This window comes from Amblyomma americanum, chromosome 2 (assembly GCF_052857255.1).
Source record: "Amblyomma americanum isolate KBUSLIRL-KWMA chromosome 2, ASM5285725v1, whole genome shotgun sequence".
Taxonomy (NCBI): Eukaryota; Metazoa; Arthropoda; class Arachnida; order Ixodida; family Ixodidae; genus Amblyomma; species Amblyomma americanum.
In genome coordinates, this window is record NC_135498.1 from 139,155,115 (window position 1) to 139,178,659 (window position 23,545).

The window sequence follows — 23,545 nt, forward strand, 5'->3', positions numbered from 1 at the left end:
AGGTTACGACTCAAGAGGTGCGCTTTATATGTTACTGTTGAAGGAGCTGCCTTGTAACCCATAGAAAAAATGCCCAAAATCGGTTTTTCTGGTTTTGTAACCGATAAAACGCACCTCTTAGATTACGGTAACCTATAATCGGCGCGGCGATCCCGTTGAAACGAAAAAAAAACAAACCTTGTTTCTTTTTCAAGGCCACTGCATGCTTTTCCCGCCATGCGACGCATCCCGACAAGACGGAAGGCGGGGAAGCCGGGTCGGCTGTTTTCTCGCTGCCGCCATCTTTTACCACTTGCATTTGCATTGCGGAGCCCGCGAAGCGGGTATTCTTTTGTGCGCACCGCTGCAAAGCAAAAAGCGTGTTAGCATGTGCATCGCATTTGCGGAATGAAGTAGAAGCTTATCCTGCGCGTCGTGTTATGGCACGTTTTAAATGATAATTCCAGCGACATAAGCTCGGTGCATGATTTTTAGCAAGGAAGCATAATGTAGTTGTGTTATTGTAAGGTTAAATATCGTCCAATTAGGCCCTTTAACAAGGATTGGAAATGTTGTGATAGGACTTCTTGCATGTTACGTCCATAGAATGCGGAGAGGATTGGATCTCAGTAAAGAAAGGCCCGAGGTAGCGAAAAGATGCCAGCGACACGGATGACATCAATTTCGAGACCATGTGGGCATCGGAGCTGTCAAGCGCGGGGCTATTCCGAGCAGGCACGCGCGCACTCAAGAGTCCACGAGATGGCGCAAGAGAGTTCATTCTCATTTCCCGAGACCGATAGTGTGTACGGAAACTGTGCGTGGCCTCTCCGTGGGAGCTTCGCTACTCTGTCCGCCTTTCGCTTGCGGCAGCACGGTTGGCGCGTGCCGCGTGCGCAGCTCTCAGAGAGAGGAGCAGGAGAAGGAGGAGGAGAATAACCGCGAAAGCTCTCGCCAAAGATGCGCCATCTCGTTTCACGAGTGGACGATGGGACAGAAGTCAAGATGGCTGCCAGCATCAGGGACGTGTTTGGCGTCTTGCGCGGGCGGTGCACTGTAGTTAACTGTGACTGCCCGCAGTACATGGTTTTGCCGGAATTGAAACTGAAGTGCGAGTACTGCGGACACTGCCCGGCAGTGCACGGGAAGATAAACGAGATCGGTGAGTACCTTTACGTGGATTTTTACCTCGTGGTTACTTATGTTGTTGTAGCAATCTTGTTTGCACGTGAACAAAGGGGGGAAATTGAGCGCCTTAGTAGAACTCTGTGTAGCGCATCTCTTGCTTTGCTTGCGTGCATTATTGTGCGCCAAGTGCGACTTCGTGAGTAAACCTTTCGGATGAAACAGGGAGCTCAGCAGCTCGACAGGGAACACATGTGCGGGATTCCTGTTGTTCTGTTTTCACTCGTGGCATAGTGACTGCGCCGCCTTTGACTGCGAGTATTGTGTATGTTACGAATGGCGCAATGCTGCCAGCCCAATGTCGACTTAATTGAGCCTCACGTTTCGGAAGCAGCGAGCCTTCTTCTCCAGGTGTCTTTATGATAGGCTGCACTATGGAGCACTAATTTGTGTTGGAGGAACAGTCGGTGAAGGGTGGCTGGGTGGCGTTGCACGTGAGCGAAAAATCCTTTTCCTTTGCGCACAAAGTGTCTGCCTCCGTATCAAACCAGAGATCACCTAAGGACCAAAATCGATGTCCAACCTAATTCGACTATGTGAACACATCTGACCTCGGCCGATTTGGACCAAAGTCGACCTAATTGGACTGCGGCGGACACGGTGTCGACCTCCAAACTTGGCCCAGGACACTCCCAACTTTGTCTCACCCACCCCTAAAATTTGTTTTCGGCCGATGTGGAACAAAACCGATGTCCAACCTAATTCGAATATGACGAACACGGTGGTGACCTCCAAATTTGGGCCAGGCCACACCCAAATTTGGCCCATCACCCCCGAATTATGATTTCGGCCCATTTGGACCAAAATCTATGCCCAACCTAATTCAACTACGGAGAACGCGTTAGTGACCTCCAAATTTGGCCCAACCACCTCCGAAATTTGACCTCAGCCGATATGGACCAGAATTGATATCCAGCCTATTTCGGCTATGGCGAACACGATGGGGACCTCCAAACTTGGCCTGCCCACCTGCGAAATTTGACCTCGGTTGATTTGAACCAAATTTATGTCCAGCCTAATTCGACTACGGCGAACACAATGGCGACCTCTAAACTTGACCTGGGCCGCTCTTAAATTTAGCCACCACAACCCCGAAATTTCGCCTTGGTCGATTAGGACAAAAATTGCTGTCCAGCCTAACTCGACTACGGCGAACACGATGGAGACCTCCAAATATGGCCCGGGCCATCCCAAAAAGGAAGGGTAGGCGCTGTTGCGTCTACTCTTAAAGCGAAGCTTAAGCGTCCTCTTAATTTTTGTAATTTTCAATCTACTATGTGCCTTAAATATATTTAGTTTAACAAAGTACACCGTAGGGCGAGTATATTTAGTAGCTATATTTATAACAGCATATCGAAATATAGGTAGGGAGCCGGCTGTATAATGGGCTAAGCTTTTTCCGCAATGAATTTCACCCTTGCAGCTGTACTGTTGGCGACGAAAAGGGCAATTTATCTTTCTAGTCTCCAGCGCAGGTTGCAGTGCCATTAGATTGCGGCTAACTCAGTCACAGCAGTTTTGAGAATCCCCGCGATAAGCATTTCTCACGTCATGTCATTTGAGAACTCGTACTTTTGCTTTCATGTGCTCTTGCCTGTGAAGCCAGTGTAGTGAATTTGTCAGAACTGCGCGCCGCGTTGTTGGAAACGCATGAAGACATTTTGACTCAGTAAACTGAGCGTCGCCTTTCTCTTGTTTGACATCACGAGATTGTGTTGTTTGCCGATTTTTTTTTTATCTAGTGTACGGTCTAGCTGGCACTCTGCTTTAATGCAGGTTCAATAGAAGCAACCACCAACGTTGATGTGCCAGCCGTCTCCACGCAAGAAACGGTGGGCGAAAATGGTCAGTGTGCCATCTATGCGCGACAAATTTTTGTTTTTTGTGAAGCTAATGTTCAAGGTAGATTAATCACGATGGTTTACGGGAAAATATTGTGAAAAACGTGAATTCATCAGATGACCTTGTTCTCTAACCCCTCGCACAGGATCGGCATGTGTCCGAGTACGCCACCCCCCCCCCCCCCCCACCTCCGAAAAAAAAATAGAATCACCCTCTGAACCACCAAAATGTGAAAGTTTTGAACTGGCTTGCGCTAGACCAAAACTGCTGTCGAAGATAATTTGAATACGTTCAATTGTGCGGTGACTTCAATATTTATCTGGGCCTGCTCCAAAATTTGCCTTTCAGGACCCCCAAGATATCGCCCTGTCCGAATTTGACCACAATAGGTGTTTAAACATTTTTAGTATGACTAATTCAGTGCTGACTTCCAAATATAGGTGGGACGCCTCCGAAGGTTGCCTCTCTGGGCCCTAGAAATTTGACCTGTCGAATTTCACCAATATTGGTGTCCAGCCTAATTTCAGTATGGCCAATTAAATGGTGGCGTTAAAATTTAGGTGGGCCGCCTCCAAAAGTTGGCCCTCTGGTCTTCAAAAATTTGCCTTCATCCCAATTTGACTGAAATTGGTGTCCTACCTAATTTGACAATGGGCAACTGAGTGGTGACTTCAAAACATAGGTGGGACACCCGCACCTTTGGCAGCTTATGCATTCTCTGCGCATGGAAATTATGGAGCCTCATGTAGGAAGCGGCGAAAAGCGTCTTGCAGGAAGCAATCGCTTTGTGAGGTATAAACCACAGCAGAAGACTGCTTGCCCTTGCATAGAAAGCCATGATTATGCTGCCGCTCATGTGCCTATGCGCCAAATCCACTGGGGTCCATATAGAACAATTTCATGCTTATATCTACTCTCGAGTATGGGAGAGGCAGTAATTATGTTCCCGACAAGGTCTGCTGTGTTCGGTGTTGCTTGAAAGGCCGAGACTGTTTAGTACGCCTAATGTGCAGCAACGTATTTAGACCGACATCTGCTAGAAAATGCAAAGGCTTGGTCGTGTGTTGACAACACAGTGCAGTCCGTTTTTTTAATTTTGCAGGTTTTGTTTTTGTAGGGACCCAACTTCAGCTATAATATCCAATAATTGGTGGAGAATGCTTGTATATTTAATATTTTCTGAAAGACCTGGAAATTTTGTGTTACTCCTAAGCTAAAGAATTACTTTTTTAGTGATTGCATAGTATGCTGTGGCTTTTCCAGGATATTGGGAATTATTTATGAAAATTTAACTGCATGCTCAAATTTGGGGGTGTTGCAGCATATCAGCCGTACCAGTTTCTGGTTGTCATGAAATATTTATTTGCATAAACTTTCAGATTGGAGTGATCACGGCATGCAAGGCGATCCACATTCTTCATTTTTGGCGCCGCCTAGCACTTCACAAGGTGCGTCTCTTCACCAAACAGGAATGTGGCTTTACCTCATAGCACATGAATAAAAGTTTTATTTATGTATATATCGTCTGCTGGATTGAAGGCATTTCCCCTTATGATGGCATAAGGTTCAGACGAAACACACAGTGTCCTGCCCCTTGTTGTGGGCAGCGTATGAAAACAATAATGATTTGAGTTCTTTATCTAGAAACAACAGCTGGCGGAATGGGCAGGAACGCTTTTTTTTAGAATTGCTTTTCCACCTAGGTTGAGCTACAAATTAAAGTAGCTGCAGATAAACATTTACAATCTTTAAGAGTACAGCAATTTGAAATCCTGATCGATCTGATGTGGGACTTTCTGCAGTATACCTGCTTGTGCAATAATTTTGACTTTCATGCAATCAGCACAAATTTTGCAGTATACACTTTTCCTGCACCCTTACCGTACTCTCTCTCTCCTAGTTTAGCACTGATGGAAAATGCACATTTTATGCTGTGCCAGATCAAGCATACAAAATGCATGAAGTCAGATACAGGTATCTCACTTCAGTCATTCTCATGTCTACAAATACAGAAGAGGTGCACCATACCAACTCTGGCATGGAAGACGACAGCCGCATCTGCCAGCTCTCAAAACCGCCCACAAAGCCCAAGGTCAGAAGGCACACCTGCACTGCATGCAGGTTCACCAGAAGATACTTTTATGCATTTTCATGCCACATAAGAGATGTACATAAGAATAACGTAAAATTAGTATGTGTAAAGTGTCACAAATGGTTTCTCCGCATGTCACATTACAAGTTGCACATTGATAATGATTGCTCAAAAGCTGATGAAAGTAATGTTTGTGTGTACGTTGATAGTAGTAGTAGTAAAGACTTTTATTCGACCATAATTTATAGGCCGAGCATGTCGACCGCCTGGGCGACCAGAAGCCGCTGTTCTTCTTCCCCTTCAGCGCCAAGCCAGTCGAGCCAGGTGGTGATGGATAGAAAGGGTGGGGGGAAGGAACCCGACTGCTGAGCAGCCGGGCAATAGAAGAGGCAATGGGCCAGGTCCGCATAGATGCAGGGGCAGTTGGGACAGGAAGGGTCCGATCGATAGCGATAGAGGAAGAGGCGGGACGGGGTGATAACTGCATTCATCTGAATGTGCCGAAGAAGGCGAGACTCCGGCACCGTGAGTGATGGATGAGGAGGAGGGTAAAGGCGTTTGTCGAGGCGGAGCTCAAGGTAAACCTCTTTTATGGTGCGGCGAAGGGTGAGCCTCCCACCGTCCTTCGAGGGCTTGGGCCAGGGGATCAACGGTGCCCGGAAAAGTGTGTCGCGGGCGAGCTGATGGGCCAGCTCATTGCCGTCAATCCCTGAATGCCCAGGGACCCAGCGGAGGAAAACGATGGAAGGCTGCAGTGCGGAGACCGCTCGCTCGACCTCCTGTTGGAGAGAAGGGGTCAGGGTGCGTTTCTGTATGTGGTGTATAGCGGCTTGTGAGTCTGAATAGACTGTGTACTCTTGGAGAGAGGGAAGGAGGGCAAATGACTGGAGGGCATGCGCAATGGCGAGGACCTCGAGGGACAATGCGTCTGGAGGGTGTAGATACGGCCCGCTGGTGTGGGTTTCAGGAGAAGGGAGGTGTGGATGGTACAGGGCGTAGCCGCAGGAACCTCGAGGAGCCACGAAGGAGGCATCCGTGTAAGCTACACCCTGGGTATCAAAGAGAGGGGAATGGTGCTGTGCGGCCGCATGACGACGTCCGGCGTGCAGGACGGGGGACATGTTGGCCGGGAGGGGAAGGATACGAAGATTGGGAGCGGGGGTGGGAATAGGAGAGGTAAACGGGGAGATTGGAATGGGCGAGATACCCGCTTGAGTCAATAACCACTGACCCTGACGGGTAAGGGAAAGCCGGGCAAGTTGTGAGTCACGATGGAGACTGATAAGAGAACGAAGAGGATGGAAGAGGCCTGTGGCAAAGAGCTTAGTGGTAGAGGTAGTGATAGGGAGGTTGAGGGCTGCCTTGTAGAGGCCCACAAGGGCAGTCTCGAGAGCGTTGAGTCTGATTGAAGGAAGCGTAGGGTGCAAAGTACAAGACTTTGTTGACGGCCAGCGCGTGGGCAACGCGGCACGCGTGAGCCTCGTGGAGACCTGAGCGTCGAGTGACCACGCGCCGCAGGAGGTGAGTTACAGAGTGGCAGGTGGTGACAGCGCGGTGGAGGGCTTGCACATTCTTAGCCGCATGCAAAGGGAAGCCAAGAACTTTGCACTGTGTGACGACAGGAATGGGAGAGCCAGAAAGGTGGAGAGAGACGAAGTGGTTGTGTGAGCGCTGGTAGGAGGAATGGTTGAGAAGGAGAAGCTCGGATTTCTCAGGAGCTGGAGAGAGGCCAGCGGTGGTGAGAAAGGAGTCGATGAGATCTAGGCCACGTTGCAGGGTGTCCTGTACGTGACCGGGAGAGCCAGATGAACACCAGAGAGTGATGTCATCGGCGTAAAATATATGATGCAGGTCGGGAATTTCAGCTAGCTGGGAGGCGAGAGGGGCCATAGCGAGATTGAAAAGGGTAGGAGAGAGAACAGCACCTTGAGGAGTGCCACGGGTGAGGTGGTGTGGGTTAGACAAGTGGGTATCTACTCGAAAGCGAGCCACACGTTTAGAGAGGAATGAGCGGATATAGGAGTACATGCGGGAGCCACAATCCAAAGAGGCGAGTTGAGAAAGGATGTGATCGTGGCAAACACCGTCAAAGGCCTTGCGAACATCGACAGTCACAAGTGCGTAAATTTGAGTGGGTGTAGGGGACAGAAACGTTTGCTGGAGAATCAGAAACATGTCCTGTGCACAGACGCGGCGTCGGAAGCCAATGAGAGAATGGGGGAAGAACTCCCGTGCCTCAAGAAAATCAGAGAGGCGAGTCAGAGCCATTCGCTCAAGGGTCTTACCAACGCACGACGTCAGGGAGATTGGGCGGAGGTTAGAGAGAGAGGGAGGTTTGCCCGGCTTTGGAATCATAGAAATAAGGGAGGATGTCCAGGAGCTCGGCAAGCAGCCGCTCTCCCAGGCCTCATTGTAGGTTTGAAGGAGGAATTCTTTGGCGCAGTCAGGAAGGTTACGAAGTGTGGTGTATGTAATGGCATCCTCACCGGGAGCCGAGCGTGTAGAATTAGCAGCCAGAGCAGATTCGAGCTCCCGGAGAGTGAAGAATTGGTCCAGATCGGGGTTAGGTCCACCTGAGTACACCGGGTAGGAGGGTGCCAGAGGGGGCGGGAGGTAGAGAGAGGCGAGTTGATCAAAAACTTCGGAGGGAGTCCCCTGAGTGAGGGCTTTAGCTAGAGTGGGAGCAAGGGCAGGCTTACTGCCAAGGAGGGATTTAAAGAGAGACCATGCGGATCGCGAGTGCAATGCAGAATCAAGGCCATCACAAAGAGCACTCCAACGAGAATGCTCGAGGGAGGCGCAGTGGGCGACGATCTCAGCCCGCAGAGCAGTGATCCGGGAGGAAAGTTGGGCATTGTGTGGTTGGGAGCGAAAGGAGCGTTGAAGACGTTTACGGCGACGCCATAAACGGATAAGGTGTGGATCTGGGTCCTGGATTGGGTAACGAGAGCGAACGCGACGGCTACTGGACGTGAGCGCTGCAGAGATGCGCGACGTCCAGTCGTCGTAGGATTGAAAGGAGTCGGAGGCGAGATTTGTGCGAAAAGCATGCCAGTCAGTGTGAATAACCGGATGACAGCGAGGGATGTGGGAAAGAGAGGTGGTGATATGAATGAGAAAGTGGTCACTTAGAAGAGTTTCGGCTGTCACCTGCCAGTGAAAGGAAAGTGAACCCCGAGAGAAAGTGAGGTCGGGTGTCGTGGAGCGTTGTGAGGCAAGCCCGCTCGAGTAGGAGAGCCAGGAGTATTAAGAAGGGTGAGGTGGCGTTCCTGGGCCAGACAGTGCAGGAGGCGGCCGGGTTTGAGGGTTTGTGGGTAGCCCCAGAGTGTGTGAGGGGCATTAAAGTCACCACCAAAGAGGAGATGGGAGGTAGAAGGAAGAGAGTGAAGGAATTTGCCCAGAGCAGAGAATAAAGAGGAAGTGACAGGGGGGTTGTAAAAAGACAAAAGGACGAGTGAGATGCGGGAAGAAGGGTGGTAATAAACCACACAAACTAAATATTTAAGGAGGGTGGAGGGGATGTCAATTTGCTCTACGAGCACGTCACTGCGTACATAAATAGACGCAAGTGGCGTGGCCGTAGTGGCATGGTAGGCGCGGTAGCCTGGGACATTGCGGGCCGTCCGGGTCTCCTGGAGAAGGAGAAAATGAGGCAGAGAGGGGCGGGTGAGTAGGTACTGGTGGAGGGGGGTCTTATTGTGACAAAGATTTCGGCAGTTCCACTGCACAATTTCGAGGTCCTCGCCAAACGCCATTATGAGAGTGGAGAGGAACGCGATGGTACGCGTTCCTTCTTTTTTGCCGGGGGCAGTGACTCATGGACGGATTGGAGCATAGATGTGAAAGATTCCAATTGCTTTGATTGTGCTTGGAGGGTGGTAAGAATCTGGAGAACCGAAGTTTCCAGCTGAACCAAGCGAGTGTGATGTGCCTGTGTGGTGGTTTCGACAAGGTCAGCCAAAGGGGCGACCTGGGCTCTGGAGGAGGGAGTGGGGAACGTGGCAAGGTGCTCATTTAGCTTGCTAAGCTGGGAGGTAAGAGAGGAGGTGGTTGTCTGGAGGGTTTGAGTCAAGGCATGTATCTGCTGTTGTAGATCGTGGGAAATGCGCTGCTGCTCTCGCTGCTGGCGTTCGAGCATTGCTAGCCGGAGGTCGAAGGAGCGGCTCGCGTCAGTCAAGGATGGAGAGGGTGGTGTAGTGGAAGAGAGGGACGCTGGCACCGAGGATCCTTTAACTATGGCGGCGAAGGAGCCTGGTGGTGACGTGATCGGAGCTGATGGATATTCATGATTAGAGGAGGAGGACGAGGAGGAGGAGGAGGGGGTGGTGGGTTGAGTGGCCCGGCGCAAAGCTAGGCGTCGGAGGTATGCAGCTTTAGCACACTCGCGTTGTTTAGCAAGGAGGAAGGGGCAAGTGGGGTCGAGGGAGGGGTGGGTATTCACCTGGCAATGAACGCACCAGGGCTGGGCACACACATGAGCGGAAGGGTCAGCGGGTAGAGGAGCAGCACAGCGACGGCACTTTGCCGGAACGCTGTGCTGGGGGCATTGGTGGGCGCGGTGGCCTAGAGTGAGACAACGGGTGCAGGTGGGAGGCTTAGGTTTATGAGGACGGCACCGGAAGGCAACGCGTTTGAAATATACAAAGTGGGGGATGACGGTACCAGCGAACGTTATGAGCACTGATTGAGTGGATCCCATCATGCGAGCAGCGAGAATATCTGTTTTGAAAGATTCTAGTTCATGCATGAGCTCATCAGGAGTGAAGTGGCCACCGGCGTTATGGATGACGCCGAGGCATGAGATGGGAGGATGGGGGGAATAAGTTTTGATGCTGACAGGCTTACCGTGAAGGTGAAGGTGCGTGATAGAAAGTAGGAGGTGGGCGGTGAGAGGAGAATGAGTTTTTAAAAACACAAGGCTTTGGGCTGGCTTGGCCTGAAGGGTGATGTCTGCACTGGTCTTGGAGGAAAGTTGTGCAGCGGAGGTGACTGCGGCGAGCACGTCGTAGAGAGGCAGCTTGGGATTGAGGGTACCAGGAGGGAGTTGTATGCCAACAGTGATGAGCTCGGAGCGGGGTCGGGTGTCGGAAGCAGGCTTACGGCTGGCACCGATGGTGCTCCAGCCGATTTCCGGGGATGAAGTGTCGTCTACCGGGGACGCCATGAAGTCCATGTCTGCCGACGAATCGTCAGCCTGGGGCGCAATCTGCGACGCTGGTGCCGGGCTGCAGGTCTTGGTGTCAGCGGGTAATGTGGCTGGTGTAGGCGCGGCGGCACCGGCGGCGTCGACGAACGCAGGCGGCTGCGACGCGTCTATGGGCCCAAAGGTGTTGACGTCTCTTAGAGCGTGGAGTTGGCGAGCAGTGGACGCTGCGGCGACGACGAACGCTGCCGGCTGCGCCGCGGCCGTCGATCCGGAGCTCCCAGCGTCGCTCACAGTGTTGGTTGCGACAGGATTTTGCGCGGTGGCGTGGGCGGTTGGAGTAGGCCCCGCGGTGGCGGCATCAGTGGGTCTGGGCTGCAGGGGCTTCGTGAGACGCTGCATTGCAGAGGTGCAGGCGCGGCGCGTTAGGGTTAGCGAGGCGCCGCGCCGCTTCTGACTTTTGGAGGCGCTTGAAGGGCCAGCCCGGCAGCCGGCCGTGATGCCGATGGTATCCACGTGCTTCGGAAGCCTTCCGGAAACGATGGAGAGGAAATCCAGGGGCGGGCGAAGCCCTGGATTAGGCCAGGGGCAGGTGAAAGCGGAGCTCGATAGGCAGCAAGCTAAACAGGGCGGCGCCACCTAGCGGACCTCCTACGTTGATATGAATGACACGCGGATTGGTGGGGCTCAGGCTGGAAGACATGCACCATGTATTACAACTGTTTGGCCTGCGAGTAGCTCCAGTGAGCAGCTGAGCCTTGAAGGTTTTGATACAGAGAGTTGTATAGAGGCTTCCGAAACGTCATCAAATTCACATTTGCTGACTAAGCTGTCATGTCTAGCACGACAACTTGAGGCACAGCACCGTTGCTCGAAAGCAGCTGTAGATGTTGTAGTAAACGGAGTGCAGGATATTCTGATGACCGCTGGTGTAACACTTGATGTTTCTGCTGTTAATAATTCTAAAGCACGCAAGGCAATGTACACTTCTCAAAAATCTATGTTCCTCCAAAGGAAGTGATATTTCCTTCTGGAGAGAGAAAGGCTATTTTATTCCTTTAGGAGACCTACTTGAAAATTTGATGCACCACCCAAGCTTTTTGAGCCGCTTTCAATCCAGAGTTGGTTCTTCAGAAAGCCATCTATTGAAAGATTTCACCGATGGCACTAGATTTCAAAACCACCCAGTTGTGCGCTCTCATGAAGAAAACTTGGTTGTAATGCTGCATTATTGTGATGACATTCAATTGGCAAATGTGATTGGTATGAAACGTGGTTTAAGAGGCAAACTGACAGTACTTTATGTCTCATTTGTTAACATCACACCATCTGAGAGGTCTAAATTAAGTAACATGTTTCTTCTGGCAGTAGGAAAGTCAAAAGATCTGAAGTCAGCAGAAGCAAAAGGCAGTCTACTTGATGATTTCATTTCTACAGTTAATGATTTAGAAACGGGGTGCAAGCTAAAGACATTGCATGGTGAGAACACATTTTTTGGATTCGTGCTTGCTTACGTTGGCGACTCTTTGTCGTGCCATAACATCGGAAGATTCAAAGAAGCATTTAGCAGGAATGTTCGCCTTGCATGCAGATCATGCATGGTGCCAACAACAGAATTTCACCTGTTTCATTATGAGATAGAGTGCCCACTGTGCACACAGGGCCAGTATGAAAACTGGTTGCTGCAGCTGGATACTGCTGACTCAAAAAAAATCGAACTGAACTTTCTTCAAAATGTGGCATCAATTCCAGGTCTGTACTCGAGAAGATCACCCACTTTTCACTCCTGACAGATCTGTTGTATGACCCCATGCATATATTGCTGGAGGGCATTGTTCCCCATGAGTTGTCACTCTTTATCAAGTTTATTGTTAGAGATGCATCATGGGTCACCTTAACCCAACTCAACAATGTCATATCCCAGTTTTGCTTTCATGAACTTGTGAGTAAAAGTGACTATCCTCGACCTTTTGATCCAGACTGCAGTTTTCATTATTCAGCTAGTTCTAGCATTGTACTGATGTTGCACTTTCTTTTTATGATAGATAACTTTATGCCAGACTGTGCTGAGGATGAGCTACATTGTGAGTGCTTTCTGTTGCTATGCATCATCTCCCAGTTGTTGCTTTCACCCGTAATATCTTCAGATGCACTTGGGAATGTTGAGGATTTAATTGCACGCCACAGTGAACTTTTTGTGAAACTTTATGGCTCAGATCTATTCCGGCCGAAACTGCACATGCTCCTGCATATGACAACACAAATAAGGCGCTTTGGTCCTTCTCATCGTCACTGGACTATGCGATTCGAAAGCAAAAATAGCCTTCCAAAGTCGAAAAAATTTTGGAATTTTAGAAATATTCCACTATCAGTAGCTGACTATTTTCAGATGAAGATGTCTAGTGACTTGTGGGAAGGACCACATCGCCCTAAGGTAGCAAGTGCATACCACAACAGCGGTATACAATTAGGTATGCCTTTCATTTTGACTGCTGCCTTCCTTCGCTGTGGGTTAGAATCAAGTGAAATCGGACAGGCCGCTACATCTGTGCCATTTGCTTTTGTTTCTAATGTGAAATTTTCTGTGTCCAATGTCATAGTATTTTCCAAAGATGGTGAGCAACTATTTGGTGAACTAGAAAGCATTGTAGTTTGGAAAGACAGCCTTTTCTTCGTGATGCATATATTGCTTAATGCCGCATACTCAAAGCGTGTGAATGCCTATGTTCTCATGAAAACTACACATTCCTTGGTCATCAATCCTGAATCCCTTTTCTATCCATGGCCACTTTTCACATATGCGAAACATGGTAAGCTTTACACCATTACAAGGTGCTTGCACGAGTCCCCACTTTAAGTGATTTTGCAGAAACACTGTTTTTTTTTGCAATTTGGAGTCTGCAGATGTAGTGTAAATTATTGCAATAAAGTAACTTTCTTCACCCCAGGAATTCTATGTTTGGCTTCTTCGAAACATGCCAGCATTTTCTGAAGGTGTGCAACCAGTCCTGTACGGAAAAATGGTTTCTGAAATCCAGCAAAAAAAGCTCTGCAAGCAGCTCCGTGCAGAAATTGCATTGTTTTTGGAGTAAGTGCAACTTTACTATGTGCAGAATGCAAGCTTATGAATGCTATTGTTTTCATCTATATGCACAGATTTTATTTGCTTTATATCTCAGCAAAATGCTATTGCATGCTTCCGATATTGTCCACATGTCTAGCATGTTTCTTTTCTTTCATCACCTGTAGTGAAAATGATCTTATAATGAGCAACAACACAGCAGAGTGCCGCTGGCTGTACAAGGCTCTTGGAGACGCACTTCTTACAAAGTACCCACTTCTCAAGTGGGATGATCCCCAACCGGGCAGCAATCTTCGTCGAACACGAAACCAGGTTTATGTGAGTCATTTATCTAGGGTGAGACTAAATGACCTAAAGGTAGGCATGTTTGGTATCCTGGTAGAAAGGGAGAATAATGCTTGTAATGAAATTAGAAGGCGAGGTTTTAATAGTAACAAACGTTAAATTATTCAACCAGGCATGCTGGCCTATCTGAAGACATGCAATATTCAGCCGTCACGGTGATTTTGTGTTGCAGAGTGTGTTCATAAGGAGGCTGTCAGTTGGAAGAAAAGTTCGGAGGCACAGGGAGAAAAAAAAGATTTTCCACCGTGGCTCAATCTCCCCCAGCCATTACAAAAGAGGATGCTGCTGCGGAGTTGCAGGTTTGCAGTTACACATTTGCTAATTAAAATGTCTCAGCATTTTCACTCCAGCTGTGCATCTGAATTTGTGGTTGTTGTACATTGCTCACATTCATTTCAGGCCTTATCTTCAAGCAGCTTGAATGGTGTTATCTACGACATTGCAAGAATGAGGGTCCTACTTGAGATTACACTTCCAGACCGGCTAAAACACACATGGACCCCCTCCCACAGTACTTCTTGATGGAAGAAATTGTAAGCTCGCAACTGCTCTTGCACTGTGATATGGCACAAGAGTGTGAGATGTAATTCTGTCAGGCTTGAGGTTCCGAAAACAATGTGTAGAGTGACATCTCATGATTGCTTTGCTGAGTGTTGTAACATTATCTGCCAGGGTTGCCTAGAACATCTGGTCGGCCTAAATGATTCAGTAGCTCATAATGTTTTTCGTAGTCTGATGTGTCAAGCCATCAGCATCTCTTTTTCTAATTGCTCTACACCATATATTTGATCCTATAATAGGTTAGCCAAAGGTGTGGAAGAATCACATCTAGTGATTTCTAATATTGCAAAGTAGAGTACAAGAAATGAGTTTGTTCTTTGTTAATGAGTTACATATAGTGCCGAATAATGCTCATTTTGATCATTTGGTATTTTTGCAGGTCTGCATTGAAGTGGAACTTCGCTTTAATTCGAGTATTGTGGATCTTGAAAAAAAGCTTGCAACTGCTGCAGAAGTGTTCTCAGAGAAGGAGCAAAGAGAGTCCACCCTATTGGACCTTATGAAACACTTGCAAGGGAAGGTCACTCACAGTTTGGTAATAGAGGTATGCATATGGAGGCTGTACTGGTATTCGTATCAGTAGCCATCCACTCGATGTTTTGAGAGCCATCCAAATTTTTGTTTCCTCTAATAATGCACATCTTTCAGTAGCAGGTGGATGCATGATGGGAGCACTGCAGTACAGACTTTCCAATATTTTATCTGTTGTGTTGTGTTGCAATAGGAGTTTTGTATGCATTTATAACGCATTCTGAGGAAGGATCTCGTGTTGACTGGGTCACTGAAGCAATTAACCTTATCATGGCTGGTTGTAGTTTTAAATGACTGCCATAAATATCATTAGTGAAATACCTTTTACTGCAGCAAGATGTGGAGTATGGATAACTTGTACCTGAAGGGCTGAAAAGTGCAAAGCATGGTATCATCAAAGGCAAGAGTGCAGAAATGATGTAGCAAAAACCACTGCTTGTGTTGCTTCATGGCCTGGTGTGGCTAATTTCTTGTGCAGTGTTTTACGCGGTTGAAATCCTTGAATAAGTATATTTTAGTTATGGATTGCAAAGCAAGCAATGATATTTGCATGGGAACCTTTTGATAACTTACTAGTATTTTTCAAGTTTTCATTCTCATTAAGCAGGGTTTCGTATTTTCTTTACTGACCTCCCCCTGTAATGATGTAAACGACAGCAAGCACGAAACACTGCTACAGCCTATTTCAGAATTACATGATCGAAAAAGAATATATAGTCGCGGTCATAGGTGCGCGCTCTTTCATCTTTATTCAATCTCGCGAAAACAAATGCCTTTCAGCCATCGATACCCTCCCATTCCCTTGAGATGGCGAGGGCCACTATCACTTTATAATAATGCACTTGAAGCTAGCGGGCTCTTCGTCATAATCCACGAAACACTGCTACAGCCTATTTCAAAATTACATGATCGAAAAAAGAATATCCTGTTTTCCACTGCACCTCACGTGCTTCCATTGAAGAGGTTTTCAACATTAATTTGGTGCAGAATAGCACTGCGAACCCGAAGGTAAATCTACGACTAAATCTTCTCAAGAGTAACGGAGTTGCTGCATCAGTACCAAATTTTTCTGGGCACTAATTGCGAATTATAAAAATAAAGCGATAGCGCGGGGGCTCCGAAAATACTGATTATGACGAAGAGCCCGCTAACTTCAAGTGCATTATTATAAAGTGATAGTGGCCGTCGTCATCTCAATGGAATGGGAGGGTATCGATGGCTGAAAGGCATTTGTTTTCGTGAGATTGAAGAAAGATGAAAGAGCTCGCACCTATGACCGCGACTATATATAGGCAGTCGGCCGCTGCCATGTTTAGATATGGGAGAGGGATATGAAAGAGGGAGAGAAAAGGGTACGGTGAAGGCGCTAACTTCTAAACCTACCCTTCTTTATCTTCCCAGTAATTGGTGAATAGGCCGATCCCGTAGGAAATGTAATGTCGGGCGAACACATGGCGCGAGGCGCTGTTACTATGCATTACTTGGTCTAGCGCTTTTCATCCATCATGCCGGCTGGCGTACAATGCGTGTTTCCCGTGTCTATTCGCTTGCCGCCGTGATTTCCATTGCCTCAAGGCGTGAGGGTGCGTCAACAGCCTTGCTAAAGTTTAGATAGCTGAATGAGATTTAAAGATGAATTGTGTAATTGATGGTTTGGTTTGATGGGGTTTAACGTCCCAAAGCGACTAAGGCTATGAGAGACGCCGTAGTGGAGGGCTCCGGAAATTTCGACCACCTGGGGTTCTTTAACGTGCACTGACATCGCACAGTACACGGGCCTCTAGAATTTCTCCTCCAAAGAAATTCAACCGCCGCGGCCGGGATCGAACCCGCGTCTTTTGGGTCAGCAGCCGAGTGCCATAACCACTGAGCCACCGCGGCGGCCGAATTGTGTAATTGAGGTGCACCTTGTGCTTCCAATCTCCTTTAAAAATCTGCATAACAGGAGAGATAAAGCAGTGAAACGAGTGTACGATAAATCTTTCTCGCCTGTATGTCGCAACCATGACTCTTAGAGCACTATTAAACTGCTTCCTATGGGAGCAGGTAACTCACTTCTGTGTTAAGTACCTGTTTCTATTTTTTTGTAGGCGGCACTGCCGGCAGGCGAAGTACAAGTGATGGCGCCTCACATCTACACTTCCACGGACGGAACGTTTGTTTTTGCTGGCAGCCTAAACGAAGTCATCAGAGTGTCCTCAGGTGGCCTGCAGCGTGCATTAATTATTTGTCTTCTCATCTATTATGTCAAGAACTTGGAGTATCCCTCTGCTTTTTCACAAATTCTTTTCCTGGTGCAAAAAATAGTGCTGCCGGGGGAAATTATTCCTAGGGGCCTTGTTTCAGCGCGCCTGAGGAAGTTCCTGACGGTTTTGAATAAGATTATGTAAAGCTGGGGAGCTTGCCGCGAAGGTTTGTTAGTAATCTTTACACAGCCAAAGTCTGGCCCGTTCTCACTATGTATATTATTTTCAAGCAGTGAGGTTCAATAAAACAAATTGTGCCTCATACCATTTGTTCCTTTTTACACATGCACAACAGCGGCTTAACATTGAAGCGCGCATTTTACTACTGCGCAGTACAGTTATCTTCAACTTGGACGGGTCAAAGACTTATTTGTTGACACATTAACCCGCCATAGTGGTTCGAACCTCCATGGGACCTCGGCTACTGAGCCAGAGGTCTTATGTTCGAACCGAGCCGCGTTTCGGAGGTGAAACGCAAGGGCGTCAGTATGCATGAATGCATAAATTGAAAGAAGAAAATGAGAGTTAACATGTAACCTGTGAAGTACTAAGATAGGACTAAGGTTGCTACGTAACTTGCAAAATATTCACAGCTGACGGTAAGATTGAGGGTTACCGCTTAACCTTTAAATTTCTCAAAAATGAAAGCAACGCTGAGGGTTACACAATAACCTGCATCCAGTTAATGGCAGACACCAAATTCAAAGGTACAGTGTAACTGCTAAAACGTATGCGGTACGCTGTAACTCTGAAAATTATCGGTGCACAAATTTGTGAAAGTGTGCACCTATATTAAGGGTTACCGGTATTAGAGTGTAGTAAAACCACAGCGAATTTTTATATGGCTAAAGTGCGCATGACAACCCAGTGCTGTGATTGAGCGAGTATATGTGCTCTCTTCGAGAGGTGTTTCAAAGCCCCTTTAAATTGTGACTGAGGTGTCCACTTTCCCAGGGGGCCAGTTATGCGCCTTTCCTTTTTTTTGGAAGCTCCCTCTCTCTAGTGGATTCGGCACAGCTGCGGCTCGGCAACGTCACGTGGTTCTGCTCGGTTCAAGGCCATATGAAACACAACCCGAACCAGATACGGACGGGAGTATTAAAGCTTTCGCTGTAGTGAAATGTAGGGGACACACAAGGTCCGCCTTAAGCGTATGACGCGATAGCGTTAATAGGTTAATATATGTAGAAATTGTCGTTCTAGTCTGTACATCCATACATTTCTGGGAGTCCTCATGACACTCCTGTGGCAGTGTTTCTGCGGTGAAGCGATGTGCCAATGCCCTGCGATGGCCGGTGCTGCCAGCAGTGGGGCTTGTGCGACCAAGGTTGCTCTTCCCGAGAAACCTCTCGCGAACAATAATAATTTAACTGTCACCCGGCAAAGTGGTCAGTTTGCTCACAATCCAGTAGACGGGCTGCGACGAGGCCAGAAAGTCACGTCACTTAGGTGGCTTCTCCGGAGATTTTTCGCTCACAACGCCGATGACATCAGATTTTCTGCAGAACACTAGTCTTGACGTCATCGCATTAATACGCACAAGCTACCTGTCACGCACATCAGTGTCCGGCTGAGCGACCACACCATTATGAATAGCCCTCAGGAGTGAGCTAGCCAGGAATGCAATCGCATTATATTTGATACAGAACCTCGTGCTGTAGTTACGATGGTTCCAACAGAGATAAGTGAACTATCTGTGATGGGAGTGCGTTAATTTCAGCCACGGTTAAAGGACCATGTCGAAATTTTTCGGACAAAAATTTTGTAAATTGGGAAATTGTAAGACACTCTTATGTAAATAATGAAAGTGATAGCCCATTCTTCTTATATGTAGCGAAATTTTTCTTTAAAATGTTTCTGTCGGTCGCATTGAGCACTTAAGGCTGGTATAGAAAACCAATGAGGAACGCTTTTGATGATAGGCAAAACATTAAAAAGCAGAAAATACAAGACTGCCGCTTGGTGATTTGCGGATATACTGATTGTTATAGTAACGAAATCTTCCATTATACAAAAAAAAATTGCGTTCATATACAGCTTCCCGCCAAAAATGCTTTTGTTCAAAATTGCTAGGTATGAGCGGGACTGACGATGTGCATTCAATTCATTCTAATTTGATTCCCTTGTGTTGCCATCTAATCTGTGTGATACTGTTGAAGACAGTTGCTTTCAAATTCGCTTCAAAGTCGCTGCTTATACTACAGTCAGATACAGCTCCAGAACGAAGTGAGGAATGCCTTTTAAAGGAGACTCTCAAGATGATAGAGTCGGCCGGTTCTCGTGACGGCGCTTTTAATCGCCCTGAACCGGCGAGTGAAATTGCAGGAACTGTATTTTGCCAGGTCAGCAACCATGGGATAACAGAATAATCATAATGTTATGATAATCAATGGAAGCCTTTGACTGGAGAGCATTCTTTAAGGTGAAGCTGCCTTTTCGGTCTTGAGTTGCGTTCGACTGTAGAGAAGGTGGGCCGCTTTCGCGATATTTGACGTTGGATCTACTCTGATCCCACAGCGTCAGTGTGTATACTGTCTGCCACTCAGTAGCTCATTACCATGCATTATAGAAAAGATGGGCTGCCCGATGCACTACTCGGAAGCGGTAGGGCTGATGACTGCGTGAGTTGGTACCGGTTACTACCCATGGCGAAACAGTGGTAAATCAAAGAGGACATAAGATGATGCAGTGCTGGTCGTATTTCTTGTCTCCTCGTTCCTTTCGTGCTGTTCCCCTGGAGTAGAAGCTTGAAAGAACTTCGCGAACACCGCAAGGAACATCGCAGTGAACATTGCTGCGAACACAAGAATCTACGGCGGCTTCGTCAAGACCCGGAGTTGGACGCCTGTGTAGCCAAGCGAATTTGCATCAATCGGGGAGAGGATTCTGACGCGGCGACTTCGAGCTGGCGAAATGACGAGACTGAAGGATCCTCAACCTTCATCAAGAGGCTCAGTTTGTACGTCACACAGTGCCCGAACGACTCTTATTACAGTTTATCGGCCCTAGGCCATCTTGTTAATTGCTACAAACGCTGTGGTGCTTTTCCAGCCCCCAGAAAACACGGCAGTTCTTGTAAAACCACGCACGCAATTTCAAAGACATAAGAGAAGCGTTCTCTATCGGGAAATAGACTGATTAATGCGTAAACAGATAATCTCTGGAACAATAGAAGAGCTATATCTCAGATATGGTAACCGGCGTTACTTCGATTTGTCTCTGTGTGAGGTTTTCGATCGCATGTGGCTGTGATGATAAAGAAAGAACACTCGTTTTGCGAGGCGGATGCTAGTTGTTACAATAGCACTGGTCCTATGCACTTATGTGTCTTTGTCTCTTAGAAACTCCAATAACAAACCACTCAATTCGGGAACTTCAAATCGCTCAACTTTCCATTCGAATGTCATTACCATTCCAAAGAAGCATGCCCTTTTAACTTGCATGCTATATTTTTAAGCAAGACTAAAAGCTCTCAGTGATAGCTACCGCTGTGGCTAGGCCCATTTTGTGTCCTGCTGCTACGTCCAAGGTCGCGGTATCGAATCCCAGCCGTTGCGGTCATGTTTTGGTAGAGACGAAATGTGAATACGCCAGTGTGCAGTGGGATGTCGGTGTAGCACGTTAACGAACCCCACATGCTCGAAATACATCCGAACCCTCCTATGCGGCTATCCTTGTTTTCGTGGTTTAACTACAGGGTGTTGAATCCCGTAAACCAAACTAATTCTTAGTGGGAATCATGGTACATATATTAAATTTTCCGATCCATGACAATGTCATGAGAATTTAAAGGGATACTAAGCTTCAACTGAACTTTGCCTATGTTGACTGATTACCGGAATCTCGGGTCCCAGAGGCTAGCCTTTATCGACGTCCTTTTCATCACTGAGATTACGGAGTACTTTTCGGCGTAGACGTCACAAGTATGAATCAAACGGCGGGAAAATATACATGCAATTTTCTCAGCAACAAACACCTGTTTGGCTGCCAGCCAAACAGCAACGTTGTTAGAAAGAGGCACAGAATTGATTTTTACTAACAACGAAAATTCGATCGAATTGTCTTCAGTGCTTGTTTAATATTCCTGTATTCACGTTTCTGATCATCATAGTAGACCATGTAGATCAGTAGATCATAGAAGTCTATTCTTTCGGTCCGAGTGTTCTCTGGAGAGATCCGTGACAATATTTAATGCGACAGTATGCCTGGTGACATAAAGTATTATTTACGAATAATACTTTCTCGGAGGCAGCCCTCGAAGGACTCTTGAAGGGAGCGCAGTAACGTCCAGTAACAGCACATTTTTTTTTTGCAACGCGGTCTTCTTTTGCAGTCGGTCACCTCTTGCAACAGGTCACCTCAAGTTCATACGTGCAACACCGCGCGACTGTCATCGTACCTGTATGGCAAGCCCTCGACGCATCGCTGATTGCTGGAAGCGCTTAGTTGCCCGCGGACCTAAAAGATATGCGAATTCTTGCGAAGATCTGCACGCAAGTATTTAAAGATATTATAAATCATTTGCGTCAAGCGTCTGGGCAAAAAGAAGCCTAAAAGTGAAAGTTACAAATACAAATTAACTAATAAGAATTAGTTAACCAACCTGCTTGTAAGCACGTCTTAGCTGCATTGTGATGCACAGCACCGCTGATTTTGTCATGCAAAAAAAAACAAAAGCGCTGTTGTAACTCAGAAAGCTTTTTTTTCAAATTTCTGTTAGTCTTGAGTGAAACACCCTGCAGGAATTCTTAGAGGCGCCTGCGAATCGCATCTGCCGCTGCTGACCTGTGATAACCTAACTAGATGCATCACAGAGCTTTTTCAGGATATACTTTTTCAAGAGATTTTTCAAGTCAGGATATACTTTTGCCCTGGGACTCACTGTGCTTTCTGTGTATATTAGCGCGCCATTGCGTAAAGTGGCGGATTCGATGACGAATCATGTATAACTTGCACTTCAGGCGGTTCTGGAGATGCCATTGTGCATGCGTCTTGCAAGTGTCACTGGATTCTTGAAATAACTGCTTTCTGAGACGCATGCCGGAAATCACATTGGTAAGGAGGTTGTGCGCGTGTTCAATCGGGACTTATCGGAACAATCCAATATTAATCTCTCTCACGTGGCTCGCACAGCTGGGCCTGAGAGTCTCGTACCCAATATAGAAAGCTATCCCCAGCCGAGTGGCAACAGTGAACGACGCTAGCTGGAGCTTTCGCTGCGCTATGATTGTGCCTCTGACATTTATATTGCTCACAAACTGCCCTTGATATATATATATATATATATATATATATATATATATATATATATATATATATATATATATATATATATATATATATATATATATATATATATATATATATATCCTGTAATGATGTAGACTTCAAGGTGGTCGACCGCGACTGCATAAAAATGGTCCACGCCATCGCTCGCAGTGCCTCCTTCGAGTGCAAATGGCGGCTACGTTCTTGACTTGTATCGGAGTACAGTGGAAATTAGTTATTTAAAACCGCGACACTTTCTGAAAAAACTCAATAATAATTGCTCTGAAATTGTGAAAATATTTTTAGTAAACCATAGCCTCGCAACCAAAGTAAATTACAAACTTATTTCGAAATCCACATGCCGGGTGATTTGAAATGGAAGAAACACTTTCAGTTACATTTTATGTGCCTGCCAGCCAATGGCATAGGGCCTTTCTTTCCGAATAAACTCACTCATATATGTAGCATTATTTCATGCGCAAGAATATCGCAAAATTTTTGTAACCTAGCAAAAAAATCATTAGGTTGTCTGACGTTAGGGCGTCATCCACTTTAAACACCCCATCCGATCATAGTTTACACAATTATGAATTTAGTTTTCTTGCAGAATCTGAAATGTTTTAAGGCAAGAATTTTCAGAAATAATAAACGTTGGCTTTACCTAAGTATCTGTTCACGGGATAAATTTGAGCTTAAAGCGTAATTTTGCTTCTGAGGAAAGCTTGCTTTAATTCTCATAATATCTTACGGTGTTCTATCAACAGCAAGACGTTAAAAACAAACAAAAAACGCTAAGCAGGAAAACTATGCAGGCGTCTATTCTTGCAGAAACAGGTGACAGTGGACGAGGATATAACTCGAGTCTCCAACATCGCTGTCGCGCTTTCTTATTTCTTCCGTGAGTCAGACTCACCAAAGAGTACACCGTCGTGTCCGGTTCATCCTGGAATTTGCCGAGCATTTGATTACGGTGCTGAAGGCGTGCATGTTAGACATTGGCACGTTGACTCTAGAGCAAAACCGAACAATACATTCCTTTCAGAACGTTTCAGACGTAATTGCATTACGTGCTATCCACTAATGTCGTATATGTTTGCACATCCTCTCTTAATAAACATTAATTGATTGGTCTCTCATGTGTATGATCAGAGGCTGACTCACTTTACTTACGTTGCCGCGTTGAGCGTCCAAACTTCTTGCACACATTAATAACCCTTACGCGATCCGAGTAATTTGGAAACCGTTATAGACCATCACCATTAAGAGCCTAT

General features: G+C 46.9%; 1 pseudogene; it reads left to right on the plus strand.

Annotated features, from left to right (window-relative positions):
• The first annotated feature begins 984 nt into the window (after positions 1 to 984).
• On the plus strand, positions 985 to 13,098 carry LOC144120086 (uncharacterized; annotated as a pseudogene).
• Positions 13,099 to 23,545: the final 10,447 nt, after the last annotated feature.